Source organism: Salmo trutta, chromosome 10, assembly GCF_901001165.1.
Source record: "Salmo trutta chromosome 10, fSalTru1.1, whole genome shotgun sequence".
NCBI classification, from domain to species: domain Eukaryota; kingdom Metazoa; phylum Chordata; class Actinopteri; order Salmoniformes; family Salmonidae; genus Salmo; species Salmo trutta.
This window is the reverse complement of record NC_042966.1, coordinates 30,708,474-30,728,653: the sequence shown is the minus strand read 5'-3', so window position 1 is coordinate 30,728,653 and position 20,180 is coordinate 30,708,474. Positions and strand designations below refer to the sequence as shown.

The 20,180-nt window shown below is 44.9% G+C and overlaps 1 protein-coding gene across 20 annotated transcripts in view; it reads left to right on the top strand.

The window, feature by feature from the left end:
- LOC115201553 (neurexin-1a) overlaps positions 1-20,180 on the top strand; it is a 539,338-nt gene that overhangs the window by 127,058 nt on the left and 392,100 nt on the right. Inside the window, exon 1 of one of the 20 annotated variants that reach the window (XM_029765288.1) lies at positions 12,375-12,517. The exons of the other annotated variants lie outside the window; for them this stretch is intronic. The gene's annotated coding sequence lies outside the window, so the exon portion shown is untranslated. Of the gene's footprint in view, positions 1-12,374; positions 12,518-20,180 lie in introns of those variants that run through there. 20 annotated transcript variants of the gene reach the window in all.

The window sequence follows — 20,180 nt, the reverse complement described above, 5'->3', positions numbered from 1 at the left end:
CATCATTCTCCTCTGTCTCTTTCTCCTCTCCTCTCTCTATTTCTTGCCTCCCCTCACTTTCACACCCGTGATCTCTCTCCCTCTCTTCCTGCAGTATAGAGATGGAATTTATTTTCTTGGCACGCCATCAGAGAGAAAGCATATCTTCTCCTGAGGACCTAGGGAAGGAGAGCTTGGGCAACCATTACCTTTTGTATGAATGAGTGCTCTGTCAACAACATTAATCCACAGTGTAATTGGCCGCCACTGTCTGTCTGCCACAGAACCGACCACAGCACCCCAGTCATCAGCAGTAGATCCATGTCTCACAAGCAAAGACCACAATGGAAGAGATTGATTTACGAAAGCTATGGCAAGTTCAATTGTGTAATATAATGACATGGCTATGGAAATCAATCAAAGTGGGTGGACGAGGGTGGCAATAAAATTTGAGGTCAGGAGGGGTGAGGAGGCACAACAAGGACTAACATCATCATGTTGTCTCTGGTTGAACTTTAAGGAGCTGTGTGGTCAGTTAGATATGAGTTGGGAGTAGAGTATCCATTCAGTCCATCACCATATCATCATATCCATTCTGAGGAATACTTCTATTAGCCTACAGTTACGTCATCTCTGTCTACAGGGAGCAGAGAGACAGGTAACGCACTGTCTACAGGGAGTAGGGAGAGACATAATGCACTGTGTCTACAGGGAGTAGGGAGAGACATAATGCACTGTGTCTACAGGGAGCAGGGAGACATAATGCACTGTGTCTACAGGGAGTAAGGAGAGACATAATGCACTGTGTCTACAGGGAGTAGGGAGACATAATGCACTGTGTCTACAGGGAGTAGGGAGAGACATAATGCACTGTGTCTACAGGGAGTAAGGAGAGACATAATTCACTGTGTCTACAGGGAGTAAGGAGAGACATAATTCACTGTGTCTACAGGGAGTAGGGAGAGACATAATACACTGTGTCTACAGGGAGTAGGGAGAGACATAATGCACTGTGTCTACAGGGAGTAGGGAGAGACATAATGCACTGTGTCTACAGGGAGCAGGGAGAGACATAATACACTGTGTCTACAGGGAGTAGGGAGAGACATAATACACTGTGTCTACAGGGAGTAGGGAGAGACATAATGCACTGTGTCTACAGGGAGTAAGGAGAGACATAATGCACTGTGTCTACAGGGAGTAAGGAGAGACATAATGCACTGTGTCTACAGGGAGCAGGGAGAGACATAATACACTGTGTCTACAGGGAGTAGGGAGAGACATAATGCACTGTGTCTACAGGGAGTAGGGAGAGACATAATGCACTGTGTCTACAGGGAGTAGGGAGAGACATAATACACTGTGTCTACAGGGAGTAGGGAGACATAATGCACTGTGTCTACAGGGAGTAGGGAGAGACATAATACACTGTGTCTACAGGGAGCAGGGAGACATAATGCACTGTGTCTACAGGGGGTAGGGAGAGACATAATGCACTGTGTCTACAGGGAGTAGGGAGAGACATAATGCACTGTGTCTACAGGGGGTAGGGAGAGACATAATGCACTGTGTCTACAGGGAGTAGGGAGAGACATAATGCACTGTGTCTACAGGGAGTAGGGAGACATAATACACTGTGTCTACAGGGAGTAGGGAGAGACATAATGCACTGTGTCTACAGGGGGTAGGGAGAGACATAATGCACTGTGTCTACAGGGGGTAGGGAGAGACATAATGCACTGTGTCTACAGGGAGCAGGGAGACATAATGCACTGTGTCTACAGGGAGTAGGGAGACATAATGCACTGTGTCTACAGGGAGTAAGGAGAGACATAATGCACTGTGTCTACAGGGAGTAGGGAGACATAATACACTGTGTCTACAGGGAGTAGGGAGAGACATAATGCACTGTGTCTACAGGGAGTAGGGAGAGACATAATGCACTGTGTCTACAGGGAGTAGGGAGAGACATAATGCACTGTGTCTACAGGGAGTAGGGAGACATAATGCACTGTGTCTACAGGGAGTAAGGAGAGACATAATGCACTGTGTCTACAGGGAGTAGGGAGAGACATAATGCACTGTGTCTACAGGGAGTAGGGAGAGACATAATGCACTGTCTACAGGGAGTAGGGAGAGACATAATGCACTGTGTCTACAGGGAGTAGGGAGACATAATGCACTGTCTACAGGGAGTAGGGAGAGACATAATGCACTGTGTCTACAGGGAGTAGGGAGAGACATAATACACTGTGTCTACAGGGAGTAGGGAGACATAATTCACTGTGTCTACAGGGAGTAGGGAGAGACATAATGCACTGTGTCTACAGGGAGCAGGGAGACATAATGCACTGTGTCTACAGGGAGTAGGGAGACATAATGCACTGTGTCTACAGGGAGTAGGGAGAGACATAATGCACTGTGTCTACAGGGAGTAGGGAGAGACATAATGCACTGTGTCTACAGGGAGTAGGGAGAGACATAATGCACTGTGTCTACAGGGAGCAGGGAGAGACATAATGCACTGTGTCTACAGGGAGTAGGGAGACATAATGCACTGTGTCTACAGGGAGTAGGGAGAGACATAATACACTGTGTCTACAGGGAGTAGGGAGACATAATACACTGTGTCTACAGGGAGTAGGGAGAGACATAATTCACTGTGTCTACAGGGAGTAGGGAGAGACATAATACACTGTGTCTACAGGGAGTAGGGAGACATAATGCACTGTGTCTACAGGGAGTAAGGAGAGACATAATACACTGTGTCTACAGGGAGTAGGGAGAGACATAATACACTGTGTCTACAGGGAGTAGGGAGACATAATACACTGTGTCTACAGGGAGTAGGGAGACATAATGCACTGTGTCTACAGGGAGTAGGGAGAGACATAATGCACTGTGTCTACAGGGAGTAGGGAGAGACATAATTCACTGTGTCTACAGGGAGTAGGGAGACATAATGCACTGTGTCTACAGGGAGTAGGGAGAGACATAATGCACTGTGTCTACAGGGAGTAGGGAGAGACATAATGCACTGTGTCTACAGGGAGTAGGGAGAGACATAATGCACTGTGTCTACAGGGAGTAGGGAGAGACATAATGCACTGTGTCTACAGGGAGTAGGGAGAGACATAATACACTGTGTCTACAGGGAGTAGGGAGACATAATACACTGTGTCTACAGGGAGTAGGGAGAGACATAATGCACTGTGTCTACAGGGAGTAGGGAGAGACATAATACACTGTGTCTACAGGGAGTAGGGAGAGACATAATGCACTGTGTCTACAGGGAGTAGGGAGACATAATGCACTGTGTCTACAGGGAGTAGGGAGAGACATAATACACTGTGTCTACAGGGAGTAGGGAGACATAATGCACTGTGTCTACAGGGAGTAAGGAGAGACATAATACACTGTGTCTACAGGGAGCAGGGAGACATAATGCACTGTGTCTACAGGGGGTAGGGAGAGACATAATGCACTGTGTCTACAGGGGGTAGGGAGAGACACAATGCACTGTGTCTACAGGGAGCAGGGAGACATAATGCACTGTGTCTACAGGGAGCAGGGAGACATAATGCACTGTGTCTACAGGGAGTAGGGAGAGACATAATACACTGTGTCTACAGGGAGTAGGGAGACATAATGCACTGTGTCTACAGGGAGTAGGGAGACATAATGCACTGTGTCTACAGGGAGTAGGGAGAGACATAATGCACTGTGTCTACAGGGAGTAGGGAGAGACATAATGCACTGTGTCTACAAGGAGTAGGGAGACATAATACACTGTGTCTACAGGGAGTAGGGAGAGACATAATGCACTGTGTCTACAGGGAGCAGGGAGACATAATGCACTGTGTCTACAGGGAGTAGGGAGAGACATAATGCACTGTGTCTACAGGGAGCAGGGAGACATAATGCACTGTGTCTACAGGGAGTAGGGAGAGACATAATGCACTGTGTCTACAGGGGGTAGGGAGAGACATAATGCACTGTGTCTACAAGGAGTAGGGAGACATAATACACTGTGTCTACAGGGAGTAGGGAGAGACATAATGCACTGTGTCTACAGGGAGCAGGGAGACATAATGCACTGTGTCTACAGGGAGCAGGGAGAGACATAATGCACTGTGTCTACAGGGAGTAGGGAGACATAATACACTGTGTCTACAGGGAGTAGGGAGACATAATGCACTGTGTCTACAGGGAGTAGGGAGAGACATAATGCACTGTGTCTACAGGGAGTAGGGAGAGACATAATGCACTGTGTCTACAGGGAGCAGGGAGACATAATGCACTGTGTCTACAGGGAGTAGGGAGAGACATAATGCACTGTGTCTACAGGGAGTAGGGAGACATAATGCACTGTGTCTACAGGGAGCAGGGAGAGACATAATGCACTGTGTCTACAGGGAGTAGGGAGAGACAATGCACTGTGTCTACAGGGAGCAGGGAGACATAATGCACTGTGTCTACAGGGAGTAGGGAGAGACATAATGCACTGTGTCTACAGGGAGTAGGGAGAGACAATGCACTGTGTCTACAGGGAGCAGGGAGAGACATAATGCACTGTGTCTACAGGGAGTAGGGAGAGACAATGCACTGTGTCTACAGGGAGCAGGGAGACATAATGCACTGTGTCTACAGGGAGTAGGGAGAGACATAATACACTGTGTCTACAGGGAGTAGGGAGACATAATGCACTGTGTCTACAGGGAGTAGGGAGAGACATAATGCACTGTGTCTACAGGGAGCAGGGAGAGACATAATGCACTGTGTCTACAGGGAGTAGGGAGAGACATAATGCACTGTCTACAGGGAGTAGGGAGAGACATAATGCACTGTCTACAGGGAGTAGGGAGAGACATAATGCACTGTGTCTACAGGGAGTAGGGAGAGACATAATGCACTGTCTACAGGGAGTAGGGAGAGACATAATGCACTGTGTCTACAGGGAGTAGGGAGACATAATACACTGTGTCTACAGGGAGTAGGGAGAGACATAATACACTGTGTCTACAGGGAGTAGGGAGAGACATAATGCACTGTGTCTACAGGGAGTAGGGAGAGACATAATTCACTGTGTCTACAGGGAGTAGGGAGAGACATAATGCACTGTGTCTACAGGGAGTAGGGAGAGACATAATACACTGTGTCTACAGGGAGTAGGGAGAGACATAATGCACTGTGTCTACAGGGAGTAGGGAGAGACATAATGCACTGTGTCTACAGGGAGTAAGGAGAGACATAATGCACTGTGTCTACAGGGAGTAGGGAGACATAATGCACTGTGTCTACAGGGAGTAAGGAGAGACATAATGCACTGTGTCTACAGGGAGTAGGGAGAGACATAATGCACTGTGTCTACAGGGAGTAGGGAGAGACATAATGCACTGTGTCTACAGGGAGTAGGGAGACATAATACACTGTGTCTACAGGGAGTAGGGAGACATAATACACTGTGTCTACAGGGAGTAGGGAGAGACATAATGCACTGTGTCTACAGGGAGTAGGGAGACATAATACACTGTGTGAGTGTCGTAATGTTGTAATGGCCAAAATGTGTTAGTTAGGTGTCTAGGGGAGAGACAGTGAAATATTTATCGACTACTCGGTATTCTTACCATTTGCGTGTGTGTATTTGTGTGTCTCCATCCCTGTGTGCATGTGTGATGTAGCTAAGAGACATTATCTAGCTTCTCTTTTTTTCCTGAAGCCCAATCAACCAACAGATGTAGTGGCCCCACACACCCGCAGTCCCCACGCTTATGTCCGCGGGCTGGTGGGTTTAGGGTCATGAAATATTGTATGGATGAAGGGCGGGTGGGTGGCAGGCAGGTTGAATAAAGAGAACACAATACATAAAACAATCCATGAATGTATCATTCTTGTGCAATTTATATTACATTGAGGTTTTTATTTGATTATGTTAGGCTGTCTGTGCTTAAGTCTAAGCTTCAGGGCTGAACTGTAGGCGCGCCAAATAGCCTACACGCCAATTAGCCAAATAACCAATTAGCCAACACGCCAATCGCCAAATGCTTTTGGGAACTGGCAAAAGTAAGAACAAGACAGAGTTTAATTCAATAAGCGAAAAGATGTGAAATGGAGAGTTAAAAATAGAGAGAAGGGAAGGACAGAAAAGTAATATTTGCGAAAGATTTAGTGAAGTGGTAAAAGAGGAAGATGGCTGTGAAAGTTATGTGTGATGATTGTGAGGCGCTATACAATTCCGACTGTCACAAGACGGTTGCTTCAATTAGCCCTACAGTATGACACACAAGGGTACTGGAGCCTACTGTTCAGTTGAGTTAAATGGAAACTGAAGTCTGAACCCTGATTGTATGGCTATAACCTCTCACATAGCCTTAATATTAACTCCTCAGAATTAAGCATTTGTTATTCTTTAAAAAAAATAAACATTTACCCCATTTTCGTGGTATCCAATTGGTAGTTACAGTCTTGTCTCATCACTGCAACTCCCATACAGACTTGGGAGAGGCGAAGGTCGAGAGCCATGCGTCCTCTGAAACACAACCCAACCAAGCCGCACTGCTTCTTGACACAATGCCCACTTAACCCGGAAGCCAGCTGCACCAATGTGTCAGAGGAAACACTGTACACCTGGCGACCGTGTCAGCGTGCACTACACCCAGCCAGCCACAGTAGTCGCTAGTGCGCGATGGGACAAGGACATCCCTGCCGGCCAAACCCTCCCCTAACCTGGATGACGCTGGGCCAATTGTGCGCCGCCCCATGGGTCTCGGCCGGCTGCAACAGAGCCTGGACTCGAACACAGGATCTAGAGTGGCACAGCTAACACTGCGATGAAGTGCCTTAGACCACTGCGCCACTCAAGAGGCCACAGAATTAAGCATTTCTTGCAGTAAAATTATACACCAAATATATATTGGGAACCGGAGTGGAGAAATACGATTTATTTATTTATGCATCTTGAGAGAATGCGAATACACAGTTAGGGAGCGTCTGTAGAGGTCCTATCTTCGCCAGCATCATAACATCCAAGCCGAACTGGGTCGTTTTCACAGCTTTCTATTTCCTTACAACCGGTCAAACTGATGTCGTTTGGACATTTTGCACAGAGAATCTTTCCAGTTTTTTTCTGAGTTATTGCATTATCTCTCCGGTCCATAAATGTCTTTATGCAGAGATGACAGAAAAAACCTTACCAATGTCATCTGGATTGAAGCATTCATTTCATTCTATCGATTTAGGGTTAATTTAGTCTTCTGAGGCACCATAATGACAAAAGAGAAGCTGCATGTATCTAATAATAGATAAGTTGACTAACAAATAGCCAACAAAATGTCAGAAATGATAAACAACAACTGCACTCCCCGTCATCTCTGCCTACAGCACATTTTCTACATTAGCGGGTTTGGGTCGGGAGTGGGCCTCAGATCTTTATCACATATAATCGGGAGGTTGCGGACGGGTGAACAAACATCTGACCTGCGCACCACTTCTTGCCGCCATATCAAGACATTAGTCTCCTGCAGAAATCTTTGTCCTCATAAAGAACATACTCGCCTCAAAGAAAAAAAGCAGGTCAATTGTATTCAAGGGACGCAACTATAAATATTTGATATGTGTCAGAATGCACTTTAAACTAGCTAGGTGTATTGTAAAGTGTAGCCAGCGCCACTCCAAGTCCTGGCTCCTTGTCTTATTAATGGCCTGTTCTGGGCCGGACTTGTTCATGTTAATAACAGATAAATGAGTTTGGGCTTGTCTGCCAGACATGTGGCCACCAAAACTGGGATCAAATTCTATTTGAATTCATAAAAAATAATTTTGCCCTTAGAACAGTCTCAATTCATCTGGACATGGACTCTACAAGGTGGCAAAAGCGTTCCACGGGGATGCTGGCCCATGTTGACTCCAATGATTCTCACAGTTGTGTCAAGTTGTCTGGATGTCCTTTGGGTGGAGCACCATTCTTGATACACACAGGAAACTGTTGAGTGTGAAAAATCCAGCAGCGTTGCAGTTCTTGAAACAAACCAATGTGCCTGGTACCATACCCCGTTTAAGACACTTAAATCATTTGTCTTGCCCATTCTCCCTCTGAATGGCACACATGCGGTCTCAATTGTCTCAATGCTTAAACAAATCCTTATTTAACCCATCTCCTCCCCTTCATCTACACATATTGAAGTGGATTTAACAAGTGACATCAATAAGGGATCATAGCTTTCACCTGGATTCACCTGGTCAGTCAATGTCATGAAAAATGTTCATAATATTTTGTACACTCATTGTACATGTAGAGCTTGCAATATAAACAATAAAAAACCTAGGGCTTTTATTCACTGATAAATGGTTTCAGGCCAGCAAATCTGCAGGACATAAGGGCCTGCTTGCAGTGAGGGAACCACTCCAGAATCCCCCGACAAACTCCTCTCAACCCCTCTGTCTCTCTCAGACTTTACCCTGCAGAAATCCCTCCTTTTGTAGTGGAATGAATCAAGCTAATGGGCCCCATAGATCCGTGCTGTCGTCTCAGGGCTCATATTTATGGCTTTAAGAGCCATTACATATTGGTTAGGTGTCACTCACCCCTCTCCCTTCCACTGACTGACTGCCACCCTGAGGTTGCCAAGGAAGGACAATCTTGGTCACTGCTGAAAAATGATCCTAAAAAGAGAGTGTGTGTGTTATCAGAGTTCTCTCGGTGCCAAATGTCCCAGTTCCTCAAGCTAAGTACCTCTGGGCCCCGATGAAGACCTTTGGAATGGCTTGTTTTGCCTGTTTTAACACATTGGTCTATGTAGCAGTGGAGGCTGGTGGGAGGAGCTATAGGAGGACGGACTCACTGGAATGGAATAAATGGAACAGAGTCAAACATGGGGTTTCCATATGTTTGATGTGTTTGATACTGTTCCATTAATTCCATTCCAGCCATTACAATGAGCCTGTTCTCCTATATCTCCTCCCACTGACCTCCGCTGCTGTGTAGGTAAAGCATAGTGTAAAGGTGGCTAAATTAGGGCAGGGTATCTCAGAGGATTACTTCTCTTGGTGGCTGTTGGTGGTGGCTGTGTGTGTATGAATCTGTTTTAGTGTGTGTGTGTGCGTTTGTGCGTGCGTAGAATGATTCATGCCCTTGGGGGTGCCTGTGCTGTAGCCCTTCTGCCATCACAGCTACTGCTGTTTGCCTTTGGTTTCATGAAGGGCAGCTAGTGACAGCTGTCAATGATTTCCACATGCTATTTGTCATTGCCTCTCAAACACAGTCACATGCGCAGGCAAACATGCATGCACACACATACACAGACACACATGCAGCACATGTCATAGGAATTTAAAGTTAAGTATTTTATTAAAAGATAAGCCTCCAAACTAACTAGCACTGCACACTTAAAAAAAAAAGTTCCAAAAGGTTTTTTCAGCTGTCCCTGTAGGAGAACCCTTTTTGGTTCCAGGTAGAACCCATTTTGGTTACAGGTAGGAGACTTTTGGGATTCATGTAGAACGCTTTGTGGAAATGGTTCTACATGGAACTCAAAAGGGTTCTACCTGGAGACCAGAAGGGTTCCACCTGGAACCAAAAAGGGTTATGGGGACACCTGAAGAACCCGTTTAAGTTCTAGATAGCACCTTTTTTTCTAAGTAAGGTAGTGAAACAGCCCCTTGTAGTAGTAGGGTAATTCCATTTCAATGTCATTTTGGATATGTGATTCCCTTTGCAGTGCAGAAACATTACATCTTTTCTCTCCTGGGAACAGTTCTTTCTGAGAACCCTATTCCCTATACATTCTATACACCCTATTCCCTATACATTCCCTATGGGCCCTGGTCAAAAGTGGTGCACTATGTAGGGCATAGTGTGCTATTTTGGGAAAAGCAGCCAGTGGCTTACTGACGGTTTAGTCCAGTGAATAACTAGCTTTATTGATTCATTGCCATTGTGTCACATGCATCTCTGGTACTCAATTGAGTGTAGATCAATGATTTTTCAGAAATCCTTTTGTCTCCTCTTCTCTCCTACTTTCTCCAGGCACTAAATACAATAACTATCAGACAGTGAATTCGGTCTGAGAGAGCGAGGGAGGGGAAGAGGGAGAGAAATAGAAAAAGTGATGGCGTGATCTAGATTTATAGCGAGATTAGAATGTTAGATGAGACAGGTGGATGACTGGACAGACTGAATTCAGTCTCATTGAAACCACTGACCTCCTTCATGGTCAAATGATTCTTGCTCCTCCTTTACTTCTCGTCTCTTTTAGTCTGAATTGTACCTCAGCTGAATCAGCCCAGTAAGGGAAAGGCAAAAGGCAGAGTGAGCCTGGAGGTCCTGGAGGTCCTGGAAGGCCAGGGATAGTCTGTGGCTTTGATGTGAGATTGTGCCAGCGTTTAGTGCCTAGTCAGTCTTCTATCCCCAGCCCAGCCAGGAAAAGGCAGAGAGAGCCTCGAGGACCAGTCTAGGGCTCTGGTCCTTTGAGATGGTGCCAATGTTTGGGGCTTAATCCTGTGTGAGGCATGGCTGGCTGGCTCTGCTCTGGGTGGCTGTCTGGCCTGCTGGCTGGCTCTGCTCTGGGTGGCTGACTGACTGGCTGGCTGGTCCTGGTTGGATGGCTGGATGGTTGACTGGCTGGCTGGTCCTGGGTAGATGGTTGACTGAACCAGGGTGGCTGAGTGAACATCAGATTAAAGGGAGGCTAAACTCTCCTCTTACTCTGAACAGACAGAGGGACAGAGGAGAGGATGGGAAGGGGGGAAGGGAGAGGGGGAAAGAAAGAGAGAGAGAGAGGCTAAACTCTATGATGTGTAAAGAATAGAACAATGAAAGCTAGGAAGCTAAAACCATCATACAATAAAAATCGCCTACCTCTTAGCCCTGAGGATTGCATTGTTTCCTCAAGGGTACAATAAACTACAGAGACAGTGAGAGGAGAGAGAGGCAGTATGTCAGAGGGTGGGGATGGTGGTTTCTGTAGCTGGCTGGAAACCTTCGGTAGAGCAGGGCAGCACAGCTCTCCAGTTTCATCCCTGCAGCTCTACTCTTTCTGTCAATATTTCGGCCACGTTCGCAGGGGACTGCCACCGCCTCTGTCACATGGCAAGATGCCACAGGCGTACTTTTAATCCTGCATCCTTACAGTCTAATGACTTATTCACACTACAGGGCCAAACCGGGCCAAGCCATGCCAAACGCGACCAAATCAGGCTGGCCTGGTTACACATCTACCAATGTTGCTGTAACCTGCTTGAAAGGACAATGTGAAAATACAATATTAAAGTCAGCACAGTATGGTTCTGGTTGGCAGTATGGTGCTGGTTGGCAGTACAGTATGGTTCTGGTTGGCAGAATAGTTTGGTTCTTGTTGGCAGTATAGTATGGTTCTGGTTGGCAGTTTAGTATGCTTCTGGTTGGCAGTATAGTTTGGTTCTTGTTGGCAGTATAGTATGGTGCTGGTTGGCAGTACAGTATGGTTCTGGTTGGCATTATAGTGTGGTTCTGGTTGGCAGTATAGTATGGTTCTGGTTGGCAGTACAGTATGGTTCTGGTTGGCATTATAGTGTGGTTCTGGTTGGCAGTACAGTATGGTTCTGGTTGGCAGTATGGTTCTGGTTGGCAGTACAGTATGGTTTTGGTTGGCATTATAGTGTGGTTCTGGTTGGCAGTACAGTATGGTTCTGGTTGGCAGTATAGTATGGTTCTGGTTGGCAGTACATTATGGTTCTGGTTGGCAGTACAGTATGGTTCTGGTTGGCAGTATATTATGGTTCTGGTTGGCAGTACAGTATGGTTCTGGTTGGCAGTATGGTTCTGGTTGGCAGTATAGTATGGTTCTGGTTGGCAGTATAGTATGGTTCTTGTTGGCAGTACAGTATGGTTCTCTTTGGCAGTACGGTATAGTTCTGATTGGCAGTATTGTGTGGTTCTTGTTGGCAGTATAGTATGGTTCTGGTTGGCAGTATAGTATGGTTCTGGTTGGCAGTACAGTATGGTTCTGGTTGGCAGTATAGTATGGTTCTGGTTGACAGTATAGTATGGTTCTGTTGGCAGTATTGTGTGGTTCTTGTTGGCAGTATAGTATGGTTCTGGTTGGCAGTATTGTGTGGTTCTTGTTGGCAGTATAGTATGGTTCTGGTTGGCAGTATAGTATGGTTCTGGTTGGCAGTATAGTATGGTTCTGGTTGGCAGTATAGTATGGTTCTGGTTGGCAGTATTGGGTGGTTCTTGTTGGCAGTATAGTATGGTTCTGGTTGGCAGTATAGTATGGTTCTGGTTGGCAGTATAGTATGGTTCTTTTGGCAGTATTGGGTGGTTCTTGTTGGCAGTATAATATGACTTACTCTTTACTATAGATCAACTGTGTCTTTTCAAGCTCATTATGTGCTGTTACTCTTGTCTTGGCAGCAGACAGCAGTCAGCCTGCAGTTTTTACTCCCTCCATTCGCCGAAGGGGAAGATGACGGTGATTATGAAGGCTCTCCTGCTGTAGTGTTGTCAGATAGCAGTGTGGTGTTATTTTCACGTGTGGCAACTTGTCATTCACTTGCTTTTGTAAGTATAAATTGTGACAGTTACATGTTTAGAGGTGTTTAGGAGGGTATTGTTTCTGTTGTTCAACTGTGGATGCAATTCCCATATGCTATTTTCATGTTGTTACCTTATTCACTATTTCTTTGTTGGTGTGTGAGATCTGTCCAATTCTATTTCTTTGTTGGCACGGTGTGTGAGATCTGTCCAATTCTATTTCTTTGTTGGCACGGTGTGTGAGATCTGTCCAATTCTATTTCTTTGTTGGCACGGTGTGTGAGATCTGTCCAATTCTATTTCTTTGTTGGCACGGTGTGTGAGATCTGTCCAATTCTATTTCTTTGTTGGCACGGTGTGTGAGATCTGTCCAATTCTATTTCTTTGTTGGCACGGTGTGTGAGATCTGTCCAATTCTATTTCTTTGTTGGCACGGTGTGTGAGATCTGTCCAATTCTATTTCTTTGTTGGCACGGTGTGTGAGATCTGTCCAATTCTATTTCTTTGTTGGCACGGTGTGTGAGATCTGTCCAATTCTATTTCTTTGTTGGCACGGTGTGTGAGATCTGTCCAATTCTATTTCTTTGTTGGCACGGTGTGTGAGATCTGTCCAATTCTATTTCTTTGTTGGCACGGTGTGTGAGATCTGTCCAATTCTATTTCTTTGTTGGCACGGTGTGTGAGATCTGTCCAATTCTATTTCTTTGTTGGCACGGTGTGTGAGATCTGTCCAATTCTATTTATAGTATAGTTCTTCTGTTTCTCAGTTTTAGTTGGAGTCATTTGAAAAAAAATCAATGAATGGGAAATGATAAGGAAATGAAAGGGGTGGCATGGCTGAAACAAATCAAATCTAATTATATTGGTCACATACACATTTAGCAACTCAGTTGGGTTGATTCATGTAAAAGTACAAGATTGGAATTCAGAAATATGTAAGTATTAGGACGAGCAATGTCGGAGTGGTATTGACAAGAATACAGTAGAATACAGTATATACATATGAAATGAGTAACACGGTATGTAAACATTATCAAAGTGACCAGTGTTGCATTATTAAAGTGACCAGTGATTCCATGTCTATGTATATAGGGCAGCAGCCGCTAAGGTGCAGGGTTGAGTAACCGGGTGGTAGCCGACTAGTGACAGTGACTAAATTCAGGGCAGGGTACTGGGTGGTAGCCGGCTAGTGACAGTGACTAAATTCAGGGCAGGGTACTGGGTGAAGGCCGGCTAGTGACAGTGACTAAATTCAGGGCAGGGTACTGGGTGGTAGCCGGTTAGTGACAGTGACTAAATTCAGGGCAGGGTACTGGGTGGTAGCCGGCTAGTGACAGTGACTAAATTCAGGGCAGGGTACTGGGTGGTAGCCGGCTAGTGACAGTGACTAAATTCAGGGCAGGGTACTGGGTGGTAGCCGGCTAGTGACAGTGACTAAATTCAGGGCAGGGTACTGGGTGAAGGCCGGCTAGTGACAGTGACTAAATTCAGGGCAGGGTACTGGGTGGAGGCCGGCTAGTGATGGCTATTTAACAGTCTGATGGCCTTGAGATAAAAGCTATTTTTCAGTCTTTCAGTTCCAGCTTTGATGCACCTGTACTGACCTCGCCTTCTGGATGATAGTGGGGTGAACAGGCAGTGGCTCGGGTGGTTGATGTCCTTGATGATATTTTTGGCCTTCCTGTGACATCGGGTGCTGTAGGTGTCCTGGAGGGCATGCAGTGTGCCACCGGTAATGCATTGGGCAGACCGTGGCACATAAACTATGTATGCAGCATTGACACTGGAAATGTGCTAATGTGTTAATGAGAGAGAGAGAGATGTATGTATGTAGGTGCTCACATGTTTTACCCAGGACAGGAACAGCCATCACACAAACTGCCATGAGCGCGCACACACACCGTAGGCACAGGGAACACACACAGAAACAAGGAACACACACATCACCCCACTGTGAGCACCGGAATGGCGTGACTGAGTTTAATTGTGCTATTGCAGAATTGCAATAGCACAATTAAACTCAGTCACGCCATTCCCCCTGAACACAGTGGGGTGAGGTGTGTGTGTGTGTTCCTCGTATCTGTGTGTGTCTGTGTGTTCGTGTGTGTTCGTGTGTTCCCTGTGCCTACGGTGTGTATGTGTGTGCTCACGGCAGTGTTTGTGTATGTGTGAGTTCCCGCAGCCCCCTCATTCCCTACATTACCGTGACGCTCCACACTCCTTAATGAGGTAGCTCCCATCGCTCCCAGCTATCCCATAATGCATTTCTCTCTGCGGTGGCAGGCGGAACAGACCGTGGAGATTTGGCAGAACATTGGGACATATGGCGGAAACAGACGGGATGCCCAGGCTTGGCAGGTGGCATAGTGCCTGAGTGCCCGGGATAGATGGATAGGTAGATGGGGTGGATAGGTTTGACACCCTAGGTGGGCCAAGGTCCATCCTACACTGTGTTAAGTGTAGGCTGTACCGTTGTTGAGTAGAATCATATAGGGTTCATTGGTTTGTCCCCATAGGGAACCCTTTTTGGTGCTAGGTATAACCTTTGCTGAGGGTTCTACCTAGAACCCTCTATGTAGGGTTCTTCATAGAACCCCCTGTATATGGTTTTACCTAGAAGCCTCTATGCAGGGTTCTACTAATAACCGTTTTATCATCTAAAGATTCTTCCTCAAACTCTCTATAGAAGGTTCCATCAGCCTTATTAACCTTTAAAATTGAATTATTTATGACAATATGTTTATATGTATCATAAGGCCGTTCATTGAGGGCTTAGTTATTCCCTAACACAGTGGTGTTAGGAACCCCCCCCCCTCACAATATGCTGGTTGCAAAGTGATGTGTAATTCCTATTGGAATACAGCCAGAGTTGGGATATACAAGGGGAATTTTTATCACCCGCAATCTGCATTCAGAATGACTACCAGAGTCGGAAAAGTGTATTAATGATACTACCTCAATGATCTAAACTGGAACAACCATCTCAGTAACGGGTGAAATAAGTCCAACTACTAATAGATTTGTTTAGTTCAAAAGTATACTGTATATGTTTTTTTATCTTTGTGCAGCATACAATCAATGCAAAAACACATTAAAACAAACAATTCTGAAAATCACCCTGCAATAGAGCATGCTGGGAAATATGATATACGGTTCTATGTAGAACCCTTCTTGCCTCCCAAAGAGCCCTTCTTCTCTTGCAAAGACTCATTCTTGCCTTCCAAAGAATCATCAAATAACCCTTTCTTCCAAAAACGGTTGTTAGGATATTAAAGGTTCTAGGTAGAACCCTTTGCCTAAAAATAACCTTTGTCTTCCAAAAAGGGTTTTTCAAATCAAAATGGTTCTTGGTAGAACCCTATCCCTCCGCAAATAACCCTTTTGGAACCCTTTTTTCTAAGAGTCAAGTTATGGAAAGAAGGTGCTAGAGAAGGACTTTTCCAAATCAGTTGCACAGGGTAGATTATATTTTATATTATATTTTTTGCATCGTCAGCTGGTTTCTTGACTCAGTCGGCAGGCTGAATCGGATGTGGTAATGGCCAAGGATTCCGCCTTATCCTCTTTAATTATTTATACATTGGTCTCTCCCATCCATGTTGTTTAGAAACTCCAGTATAGTGCTCCACAGATTAAATTGCTATTTTTACCAACATTTCAGTATCAATAGACCTTCATCAGGTTTCATCCCAGTGAAATGTAGATTCAGTGATCTGCTTCACTGAATTGCTGTTGGGCATTTCCTGTTTTACATACCATACACACTCAGCTCAGTTGGGGTGATTCATATTGGGCAATTCTCTCATGCTGTGTTTGTTTCATTTTATATTCTTTAAAAGACCTAGTTGGTGAAAGACAAATATGCAAGCTTTACATCATAGGCCTACATATGGGAATGCTGTGTGGCAACCTCAGAGATGCTGTTTTAGGTGTAGCAGGGAACGTGTAGCTTAATGGTGTTAAATAAAAAGGGATTAAATATCAGTCTGTTACTCTTTTCCTCTCTCCCCCCTCTCTCTCGCTCTCTCTCTTCCTCTCTACATGCTTTCTCTGCCCCTTTCTCACTCCCTCTCTCTCTCTCTCTCTCTCTCTCTCTCACTCTTTCTCTAAAGGCAATATTCCTACTATCAGGAGTGTAGCTGTAAAGAATAGAAAAGCCAACACTATGCTTCTAATTAATGTTGAAATACCCATACTGCTGTTCGAGAACCATGGCCTACAAATGTGTCTCTTTCAAAAGGGACATATCTTCAAGGGTCCTACTAGTAGAGTCATAGGTTTAGATAGTAGCTGAGAAGCGTATGCATGTGGGTGTATTTGTGTGTGTGTGTGTGTGTGTGTGTGTGTGTGTGTGTGTGTGTGTGTGTGTGTGTGTGTGTGTGTGTGTGTGTGTGTGTGTGTGTGTGTGTGTGTGTGTGTGTAGTTTTCTCTTTACCTTCATCTCTGTTGGCCCCTAACCCATCGTCTCTTTGGTGTTGATATTGTGTCTTTGTGAGCTGACTTGGATTTCCAAGTATTCAAATGGTGTAAGTAAGAGAATGGGCTGCTCCTGAGGTTAATGATATAGAAGAGGTAGTATCTGGTGTTGGGTATCTCTCTGAGAGATGACTTGGACCTCCAGGTATTGTAATGGCATCAGAGAACGGGCAGTGTCTGTCTGTCTGTCTCCACCGGTTCTTGTTCTGGGATAACCACAATTTGAAGTGTCCTGAGGTAATACAGTGCATTGACAGTGCATGTCAGAGCAAAAACCAAGCCACAAGGTTGAAGGAATTGTCTGTAGAGCTCAGAGACATGATTGTGTCGAGGCACAGATCTGGGGAAGGGTACCACATATTTTTTGCAGCATTGAAGGTCCCCAAGAACACAGTGGCCTACATAATTCTAAAATGGAAGAAGTTTGGAACCACCAAGACTCTGCAATTTCGGGAGCAATCAGGGGAGAAGGGAGGTGACCAGGAACCCGATGGCCACTCTGAAAGAGCTCCAGAGTTCCTCTGTGGAGCTGGGAGAAACTTCCAGAAGGACAGCCATCTCTGCAGCTCTCCACCAATCAGGTCTTTATGGTAGAGTGGCCAGAAGGAAGCCACTCCTCAGTAAAAGGCACATGACAGCCCGGTTGGACTTAGCCAAAAGGCACCTAAAGACTCTCAGACCACGAGAAGCAAGATTGTAATTTCTGGTTAACCCCTGGTCGGGCTCCGTCCCGTATGCGGGATGGACATCCAGCGAAAAATCCTATCGCCATTAGCATAACAAAATGTAATATATATATTTTTTCAAATATAGGACTATGTTATTTCGTTTTATAGATACACCTCTCCTGAATCGAACCACGTTGTCCGATTTCAAAAAGGCTTTACAGCAAAAGCAAAACATTAGATTATGTTAGAGGAGTATATCGTAAAAGTAGCCACATAGCCATTTTCCGACCAACCACATGCATCACAAATAACCAAAAAACAGCTAAATGCAGCACTAACCTTTGACAATCTTCATCAGATGACACTCCTAGGACATCATGTTACACAATTCATGCATTCTTTTGTTCGATAAAGTTCATATTTATATATAAAAACAGCATTTTACATCGGCGCGTGACGTTGACTAACTATTTTCCCTCAAATGCATCCGGTGAAACAGCGCTACAATTTACTAAATTACTATTCGGAAAATTTTTAAAATGTAATATTGTCATTCTAAGATTTATAGATGAATATCTCTTGAAAACACCTGTAATGCCAGATTTAAAAATAACTTTACTGGGTAATCACACTTTGCGATAAAAGGGGATGCGATACTGTCACGAATCCCACCGAAGGTGGCTCCCCTGCCTGCTCGGGCGGCGCTCGGCGGTAGTCGTCACCGACCTACTAGCCGCCGCTGATCCCTTTTTCCTTTTCGTTTGGTATGTCTTATTGTTTGCACCTGTCCCTCATTTGGTCTTTTGATTTTGGTTATTTAAGCCTGGTTAGCCCGCCCAGTGTTGTGCGGGATTATTTTAGCGTCAGGTTGTACTTTTGTCGTTGGATATGCTGGCGATTTATTACTTATTATTATATGCATGCTGTGCACCTGTTTTGGGCACTTGGCAATTTTCCCACGCCGTTTGTGTTGGCGTTGATCGTGTTGTTTTTTTGTTCAAATAAACACTAAGTTCCGTACCTCTGCTCTCTGCGCCTGACTCCTACCACCACTCCTAGCAACACTGTGACAGATACTCAGAAAAATAGGCTACCGTTACAGGTCAGCGCCATCTTGGAACAATCGCATATCAAATCTACTCTTGTATACTATTGTCAATAATCCCTTACCTTTGATTATCTTCATCAGAAAGCACTTCCAGAAATTCCAGGTCCACAACAAATGTATTTTCGTTCGAAAAAGTGAATCCTTTACGTACCAATAGCTTGTTCTTGTTAGCGCGTTCTGAAGGCTGCTCCAAAACCTTCCGTCGGCCGCAGGACTCCTCTTTCAATAAAATGCATTTTTTTTTTTTTTAGGTTCGTTCAAACATGTCAAACGTTGTATAACATAAATCTTTAGGGCCTTTTTCAACCAGAGCTCCAATAAGATTCAAGGGGGACGAGTGCATTGTCTTTCTAAACGTTTCGAAAGGGGAGGGTAGCCAGGGGCGCCGGCGTCATAATGGTGATGGCCCTCCTCATGTGACCACTTTCCACAGCGTCTCATTCAGTCAGTTTTCACAGTAGGAGACTCAAACCACTTTGTAAAGACTGGGGACATCTAGTGGAAGCAATAGGAAGTGCTCAATGAACCATAGCTCACGGTGTGATTAATAGGCAACGTGATGAAGTTGAGTTCGCAATTCAGAATTCCACTTCCTGTTTCGATCTGTCTCGGGTTTTTGACTGCCATATGAGTTCTGTTATACTCACAGACACCATTCAAACAGTTTTAGAAACTTTAGGGTGTTTTCTATCCACAAGTATTAATTATATGCATATCCTAGCTTCTGAGTTTGAGTAGGAGGCCGTTTAAAATGGGCACGATTTTTTTTCAAAAATCGCTGTAGCGCCCCCTATCCTAGGGGAACGCCAAGAGGTTAATCATCATTTTTGGCCACCAATTTGCCGATTTAATTTTGGGGGGGGACATTTTTTATTTATTTTTTATTTTACACCTTTATTTAACTAGGCAAGTCAGATTAAGAACACATTCTTATTTTCAATGACAGCCTAGGAACGGGGTTAACTGCCTTGTTCAGGGGGGATTCAGGGATTTGTTTTTGCAACCTTCCGGTTACTAATCCAATCCAACGCACGAGGAGCCTGCATGGCAGGCTGACTACCTGTTAAGCGAGGGCAGCAAGAAGCCAAGGTAAGTTGCTAGCTAGCATTAAACTTATCTTATTAAAAACGATCAATCTTAACATAATCACTAGTTAACTACACATGGTTGATGATATTACTAGTTTATTTAATGTGTCCTGCGTTGCATATAATCGATGCGGTGCCTGTTAATGTATCATTGAATCATAGCCTATTTCGCCAAACGGGTGTTGATTTAACAAGCGCATTTGCAAAAAAAGCACTGTCGTTGCACCAATGTACCTAACCATAAACATCAATGCCTTTCTTTAAAATCAGCAAACAAGTATATATTTTTAAACCTACATATTTAGTTAATATTGCCTGCTAACATGAAATTGTGTCACATCTCTAGCGTT